Raw genomic sequence first — 8,878 nt, forward strand, 5'->3', positions numbered from 1 at the left:
TCCAATTCAACTCACATTGTATCTTTCTCAAAGGTGATAATCTAAAACCTAGACATCCGACAGATGCTAGAGAACACATTTTTCTGACATTAAATGTGAATACTTTTAATTTTAAGAAATATTCAAGTTAATATAACCGATACAATAAATTATTTTTTGTTTATGCACAGGGCCGAGGGGCCAGCCTATGATCGCAAGGTGTTTTTAGTTTTTCATATTTAGAATTCTGCCAGCAAGCTCTACTGCTTTCATGACTGATACTCATTAGTTCCAGGCAACAGCAGGTACTCAGCTCTAGAGTTCTATGTCAGGTCATTAGCCAACTCCCACCCCTGACCTACTCTGTTCAAATAGTTCTGACTTGAAGTGAAGATTAAAAAGAAAAAAGAAAAAAAAAAGTTATCTCTCACATCTGTGGTCTGTTTATGGAGAGGTGCATTGTGGAGCCACAGACCTCCTTGCTCTGCTTGAAATGTGCTACTCTGCACTCAAGGGCCAGACATGCTGTCCAGCAGACAAAAAAATAAATAAATAAAAATCCACAACCCACCGGGGAGATATTTATTACACACCTTGTCACAGACACTACACCCAACGAAAAAGCAAAACAAACAAACAAAAAAAAAAAAACACTGAGGAAGGTTCTCGAGCGTAAAGACCTATTTTGAGGGTATTTGCTTTCAACTGCATCTTTTGTTACCCCAAACATTACATTACATTACAGGCATTTAGCAGACGCTCTCATCCAGAGCGACTTACACAACTTTTACATAGCATTTTACATTGTATCCATTTATACAGCTGGATATATACTGAAGCAATTTCAGTTATGTACCTTGCTCAAGGGTACAACAGCAGTGTCCTACCCGGGAATCGAACCTGCGACCTTTCGGTTACAAGCCCAGTTCCTTACCCACTGTGCTACAAACCAGACAACCAGACAGGAAGGGACAGTGGTCTTCAGTTCAGTCCCCCTGTGCACGTGTGACCTGTCTGAGCAAGGCCTGGGCTGTCCACACACGCCAGGGTTATAGTAATGGAACAATGACGATTGACAATTAAAAATATTACAGATTACATACTGGCCCAAACCACCACACCACCGCCTACGACCACTTCACCAGCCGGCTCCACGTCACAGGTCATACGAAGGGCAGAAATCCACATAATGCTGAAGCCCATTTTGAGAAACGGCATCATTTAAAACCCCCCTCTACATATTTATTCATGACCTTTTTACAAAGCCGTCTGCAGTCTTTCCTCTCTAGATTTCTCAAACTAATTTGCGTATTTCACAGGTTAAAAATAAATCTGTGGGAAAAAAAGTAAATCAATGTAGGCCTATGTTTTAACTGAAAACCCCATTTACCTCATTTGCCTCAAAATAACAAATAATGCTTGTTTGAATATGACAGACTTCATTTTGAAAGGGTAACTACAGTAAAAGGGCTCAGACCAATTCTGTGATCGCACTGTACCAACCGCTACAGGCCTCAGTGTACATCAGACACTCACAGTACGCAGCGAGAAGACACGCAACGCATTTCCCTTTCAAAAAGCCATCGTTCTAGGAGCGCGGGCACTTTAAGGCAACCTGTTTTAGAATGAGCGCAGGCTGAGACGTAACGCGATCCGCTGGATTCGACCGCAGGGACAGAATGTGCCCCTGTGCGTGAATCACGCCAAGCTGAAAACTCTCGTCCACTTGGGCTGCAGAGACACAGCATTTCACAGAGTTCACACAGTGCCGCAGAAACGCACCTCCTAAAGTTAACCGGAGGAAAGTACAGGCTGGCTTCCTGCCATGTTTAATAAGAGATTTCCCCGTGTCATTTTTTAGATGTCCTCTTTACCCACATGCTTCACCCACACTAACAGGACACAGAGGGGGCTTTCAGTGTCACCGTTCTCATGAACGCAAACCACTTGCACACTCACGTCACTTCCTCAAAGTCCATTCTAAATTTAATGCCTTACACTGTGGGTTGGGTTTCAGTGGTCTAGATGCGTAAAGTTGTCATTCAGGTCCAAAATCATATTTTCCGGTTCAAAGCCCTGATCCTCGCCTACACTGCACCCAACATGACAGCCCCTGTCTACTTGCAGGACATGATCCGATCCTATACGCCTGCTCACCCCCGCCCACCCGAGCAAAGGGATCACAGAGTTCTCCACCCTAGCTCCCCAGTGGTGGAACGAACTCCCTGACCCTCTTCGAACCTCTCCCTCACTACCCATCTTCCGCCGTGGTCTGAAGACTCATCTCTTCAGACTAAACCTGGACTAACTACCACCACTCTGTATATTTCACTCTAAATCCACCCCCCCCCCCTTTCATGACACTCATTACATGTTCCCCCATCCCAGCACTTTCTGGTAATTTGTATTTGTCCTAATACTGTGGCTTGTTCTTCTGCCCAGTTGGCTTTGCAGAAGTTAGGTCAGAATAGTGTTCACTGTGTGAACTACACTGTGTTCCTGGCTAGAAATAGCTGTACTAAATAAGTATTGTATCTTATTGAACCTGTGTTTTGTAGTTGTCCATGACCATGAAATGCACTTTTTGTACGTCGCTTTGGATAAAAGCGTCTGCCAAATAAATGTAAGGTAATGTAATGTAGACTGACTGCCCAAAAAGTCTGTCTCTTAAGAATACATAGCATTTGACCAGTTAAGTAGGTAGGAATTAGCTAGGAAAAGGGATAGACAACTAACTTTTATCCCGTTAGTTGTCTGCAAAGGGATAGTGTATTAGGAAATGTGCTCGCCAAACCCTAGCCTCACCCTGTACCTCACACAGCGCTCGCCAAAACCCAGCCTCACCCTGTACCTCACACACAGCACTCGCCAAAACCTAGCCTCAGCCGAGAGGGTGATCAATCTGACCATGCTTACAGCAACATTGCATGAACAGCACACTGATACTCTGTGCGCACACACACACACACACACACACGTTCATACACACATGCATACACGTGCAGACACACACACACGCACACACATACGCGCATGCACACACTTGCACATGCACACACATGGGGCGACATAGCTCAGGAGGTAAGACCGATTGTCCGGCAGTCAGAGGGTTGCCGGTTCAAACCCCACCCTGGGCGTGTTGAAGTGTCCTTGAGCAAGACACCTAACCCCTAACTGCTCTGGCGAATGAGAGGCATCAATTGTAAAGCGCTTTGGATAAAATGCTATATAAATACAGTCCATTTACCATTTTCACACACAAAGCTTAAAGCAAGGGGTGGACAATTCCAGCCCTGGCGAGCCAGTACGCATGCAGGCTTTTGCTTCCACCATTTGCCCTGGCTAATTCAGCTAATTTGCTGGACACTCCGGTTCACGCATAGACTAGATCACAGTAAAACGTTTCACGTAGGGACACAAGAACCGTCTTGCTTTTATCAAGAACTGTCAGATGCAAAAATGTCAGATGCCGTAAAAATGTTAGGGTTGATTGAATAATTAAGACCAGACGTTGGCGTGAAATCCAGAAACAGAGACGGTTCTCCTTGCCCACGTCTGGTTTAAAGGCGAAGGACGATATGACCCTCTGCCTGAACGGGCTGTAGGCCCACCCCAGTGCGCGGTGCGCTGGTAATCAACGAGTTTGAGGTACTCAAATGACTTCAGGCTGGCTGTGCTTGTGCTTCTGTGCATGTGGCGCAATGCTGCTCAGCCCTGTCTTCGCAGTGTCCAGCGTGGGCTTCACTGACTCAGGAGAAACACACCCCAACACACAACTGTGCACTGAGCCTGCAGGAAACACGAACTCTAAACAAGGAAACGCAGCAACGGCCTGGACGCTCGCATTTTCCCCTCAAGAAGACAGTGGAAGCATTGCCTGAGATCTAAGCCTTTGAGGTAGTTTTCCGTGCTATTGTTAACATTATCGTTATTATTTCAACCTGTCAAGAACAAAAAAAAAAAAAAAAAAAAAACCTTTAAGTTTTTTGGTGTCTTCCAGATTTAGAGCATGTTGTGTTTGGACTGACATGACACCACAACAATGTTTACAGAGAGAAGGAGAGGGAGAGGGGGAGATAGAAACAAAAATAGAGAAAGAGCAAGAGAGATTTGTTCCTTCTTCCTTCAAATGCATCTCCTTCTAAATCTTATTCTACCTCTAGACGTCTCATTGCATCACTTTATGACAAATCTCCTTCTGCTGCATGCCGTCTAATCTTACCCACAATACTAGCTGCGTCAGCATTTTGTGCCACAGTGCCTGCTGCACAGTCCAGCAACTGAAGCCTTAAATCTGTAACTGGCTGTGCTGTTTAAAACAAGTTTAAAACAAGAGCTTTCCTGGATGGGTGTATCACACTATGTAAACAGTCAAAACTAGAGGACAGCCAGCCATATGTAATTCACCTGGCTCTGGGCTGTCCACACTCTTGAACACCCCTTGATATTCCATCTTCCAATTAAGCCAAAATACAACTATTCACACAACAATCATGTGATTAAAAAAAACTATTTGCCACTTGCTAATACATTTAGTTTCAGTCCAGGTCTAGGTCTAGGAAAATCCATATATGTGCAGTGTGAGCATGTACTGTATGAATGAAACTTGGACTCAAAGATTCAATGTCTTCAATGAGAAATCTTGTTTAGTACCTCTCATACATATGGGTGCAAGGCATGATGGGAAGTAGAGTGTTACGTTTAGAACGCAACGCAAGGAAAAGCGAGTCCATTTTAAAGATATGATAAATTTCAACATCAACTCTTCTTTTTAAATATATGTTTTACTGCAAACGGCACTTACTGTTACTTGTCAACGTTCATTAAGTAATGCTTTTCATGAATTAGGCAGTAGTACATATGGTTGGGTACTTCTGGGGGCTCCCCATGGCTGCTCATATAGCTTCTGTACACAATGTTTCCTGAAGATTGTCCATCTCTGGCTTAATTAGTTGTAACTGTTTGCAAAAGCGCATTTAATCTCATTCAGCGACATCTGAAGCTCTAACGATGCATTGCCATTAATTGGTGGGTTTGGGCAAGATGAAACACTCCATATAATCCTCGGTAATTTATACATGATTTATTTATTTTTTTTTTTAAACCACTGAAATACAATCCAGTGCAGGGAACATAGACTACATTGTGATTTTATGTTCAGTACAAAATCTGCTGACAGTGTAGTGTCCATGTCACTGACATGTGTCAAAAGACGGAAATCACGAAAAAAAGAACAGGAAGTAAAGCAGTTTCGACAGAAACCCGATAGTTTCCGATTAATTCGACCAATCCCTTTAACATGAAGTATAATGAACCTACTGAAGCAATCAAAATCCACAGTAAGTAGTAGGATTGCTCAATCATGCATATGTTAGGGATTATTTAAACTGAACTGTGTCAAATTTTTTTCAATCAAGAGGTAGAAAATGCAACTTAAATATCTCAATAGGTCTCTAACTGGGGACATTACAGTGGCCTACCTGTTACATTTCCATTACACATTAGAAGTAGGCAAGTGAAATTGAAGGCGTGCATTCTGCAACAATGTCCGCAGAGGTTGGAAAATCAAACGTGAGTGTTCATTTCCACATACTTTTCATTAATTGCTTCAAAGCGTTATGAAAACGCGTCCTACTCTCAACAACTATGCAGGCTACACATGATTCACAAAAACAGGGTGTCAACTGTTGTGACAAGCACAAGCTCAGATACACTGTGAATAAATAATTATGACACAATAGACATGATTCGGCTGGGTTATTCCTTAGACATCAAAGTTAAATTATGAATATTGACTTGCTCAACTGAAATGCGTAGGCTACGCAATGCGCACGACAATCTTGACAAGCTTCAATGCCGTTCTTTTCTAGCGCCGTCTCTCAAAAATATTGAACTGTCAGTGAAGTTACACTCCTGCATACAAAGCACAAGGACCGCTGAAAACACCGCGCATGCTTAACTTGATCGCCAAGTCCTCGACACTTTAAGAGCCTTTCTGTATAAAACAGTTATACTTGACAGGTAATCGTGCAAATATATTTAAACCCGGACAAATGCTAGCCTAATGTATAATTTCTTAATGCTTTAGGGCAAGCCTTTTCAAGTATACATCATATTGAAAGGTAAACCTTATCTGAACAAGGATATACTCATAACAGTTATAAGCAATACAAAAGTTTCGATAATCAGGGGAAGGCAGTCAAATGGACAAAAAAAAATAGTAGTAGGAATATTGGCTCAATTTACCTCTCGGTGAGCACCAAATTAAATTTTCTTCAACACCGCCAGCAGTACCGAACTTCGGACTCACTCGCCACTCCGGCAGCACTGTTACACTCAGAACAGCATAAGCCACGCCCTCTCGCTACTAGTGTTCTAAGCGCCGAGACCGTTTATATTCACAGTTGGTTGTTAGTTCATGGTTGGCGCCGTGCATCTGAAAAGGAACACTGGAGACTTCATTAAAGAATATATTCGTAAAGGGGAGTGGATTTGCTCAGTTGTCGTCGTGAAAATTCTCAAAGTCTATTTTTTGGTTGGGGGCGGGGGGTGTCAGCCAATAGAATAAATCCAATCAGATTATTTACAGGTCAAAGACACTATGAGGCGTCCTCTGAGTATAAATGAAAATTACGCCCACAATTACGAACTCTGCTCATTGACTCACTGAATCAAATGAATGATACCAGTAGCCAAAAGCTTTTGCCATTCTGTTATTTATATAAGGACGGTAACACAAATGAAATAATATAATTAAAACAACTGAAAAACATTTTGTTGGAAAAAAGTCTTGAAGCACAGCATGTAAACACTGTTCCAAAATTTTAAATTTGTATGGGTTTTGTAAAAAAAAATTGCATCACACTCAGTGTTGGGGAAGCTACGTTGAAAGCATAGCTTTGCAAGCTACCAACTACTTCACAAAGGAAGAAGTTGAACTACAGCAATGCTACCCTAGGGAGAAATCTAGTTTGGTTAACTAAAGCTACTCAGAAAAAGTAGTTCAAACTACTTCGTAAAAAAATGATCAAATTGACAATGTACATGTGATACGAAATTATAACAAAGTATAATACAAAAAAGTCACATGCCAGCAAAAAATGCCACTCAATTGAGTTTATTGCAAAATGTGCCCACTTGTTCACAGGTCATAAATAAACCAAAAAAATAAAATACCCCACTATTCATGGGAAAGTGCAAGGAATGTCAGCTTTGGTTTTGTATACAATGTCCATCAGTCAGACACCTGCCTTCCAGAAACTAGGAAGGCAGGAGTCCAGGTGGGGGTATTGCACCAAGCAGGATTACTCAGTTAGCCAGGTAACTTCTAATATAAAATAGCATGACATTGGGTCCACAGAAGATGGTCCATAGAATTAGGCTCTATATCACTAGATCAACTTTAAATAAAATTGTATGCTGTTACAATATTGACCTTAGGTGGCAAAAGAACAGCAAGTCAACCTCAGCCTAGCCAGACCTTCATTTGAATGACTCTGGCTAAGCTATTCATAGTATTGGATTGATTGCAGACACCTTGGTCAGCAAACACAGGTGATTGTAATCAAACCGTAGGTGATTATCATGAAAGACCGGTCCCATGCATTGCAACATATTGTATGGGCGGCAAGACACATTATGAGAATAGTATGACTAGGTCAGCTAACGTTAGCTAATGTTTGCTTTATGTCAGTAAACCTGACATTAGCTGGTTATAGCGACATGTTCGTTTTTGATAGAACATAATTGTTGTCAGATGAATTAACGCTACAGATTTTATTTAATTAGACTAACGTCAACGTTCACTGAATTAAATCAGTTGCCTGTATGTAACATTACAATGTGGCTAACTTATCTAAACTTTGCTCAATTGGCTAACAAAGTCAATGTTAATACACTCACCTCTTGGCTTGCATAGCTCACAAGTAAAAACGTAGGTTTTGACGGTGGAGCTAGTCGGTGTCATGTATTTGCTTAAGTGTGGCCATGGTGATTCTTCCTCAGGCTGAGATTTTGGAGGGTTATCCATGATGACGCTGTTGCTGTGAGCACTGAGGAACGCCCGCACTTCAGCACATGCACTACACGAAGGTCAAATTTGTGGTGGTGGCTGTCTGACGAATGCATTGTCTGGGCATGCCTTCACAGCGGCCAGGATGGAAAAAAAGGGGGCGGGGCTGGTCAGAGGGGGTTCAATTACAGTAGAGAAGCCATGATAAAATAATTTTAAAAAATCATTCCTTTGCTTTTATGGGCCAAATTGTTTGTAGTTTCAGTAGATAACTACACAAAAAATGGCAAAAAAGTAATTTAACTACTTGAATTAACAGCAAACTACTGCAAAATGTAGTTAAACTACTAGTTTAATTACATGTAGTTCACTACTCCCCAACACTGCCACTTGAATTTTCAATTCCAGAAAGGTGTGTTCTGACATGACAACCTGTTTCAGACCTCAATTTCATATCACCCTCTTAATTGGAATTACAGCAATAAGGCATTTAGTGTGCTGTAGACAGACAGGGTGACTTCAAAATAAATTAAAAAAAAAAGCTTTTGTCTGCCTAATGTACTCCAGTTTGAAACTGGCAGTTGTGCCCTCAGGAGCCAGAACCGCCATACCATTCACCCGCTAACGCTCGGAGACTGAAACTGAAGTACACGTCACTTCTCCGGCATCCATTCACTTTTGTTTTGGTAAATGTTTGTTTTGTTCGGCCAAATGTTCGTGTTTACTGTTGCTCATGGTTGCGTGAGTCTTCATATTTTTCTCCAAATAAAAAATTGGAGTGGAAAAAAAGGGATGATGCACAAAGCACTGAAAATACTAGACATTTAACTTTGAGAAATTAATGACCTTTTAACGCCGAGTAATTTTAATTTAATGGTAATGGTAAAT

General features: G+C 41.6%; 1 protein-coding gene across 4 annotated transcripts in view; it reads right to left on the reverse strand.

Annotated features, from left to right (window-relative positions):
* The window catches only part of LOC118221717 (phosphoinositide 3-kinase regulatory subunit 6), a 29,416-nt gene extending 22,945 nt beyond the window's left edge, over window positions 1–6,471 (reverse strand). For 3 of the 4 annotated variants that reach the window (XM_035407022.1, XM_035407020.1, XM_035407023.1), the window contains exon 1: window positions 6,226–6,470. The gene's annotated coding sequence lies outside the window, so the exon portion shown is untranslated. Of the gene's footprint in view, window positions 1–6,225 lie in introns of all 4 variants that reach the window. The other variant, XM_035407024.1, reaches the window with a different exon arrangement.
* Window positions 6,472–8,878: the final 2,407 nt, after the last annotated feature.

Source organism: Anguilla anguilla, chromosome 2 (genome assembly GCF_013347855.1).
Source record: "Anguilla anguilla isolate fAngAng1 chromosome 2, fAngAng1.pri, whole genome shotgun sequence".
Classification (NCBI taxonomy): Eukaryota; Metazoa; Chordata; class Actinopteri; order Anguilliformes; family Anguillidae; genus Anguilla; species Anguilla anguilla.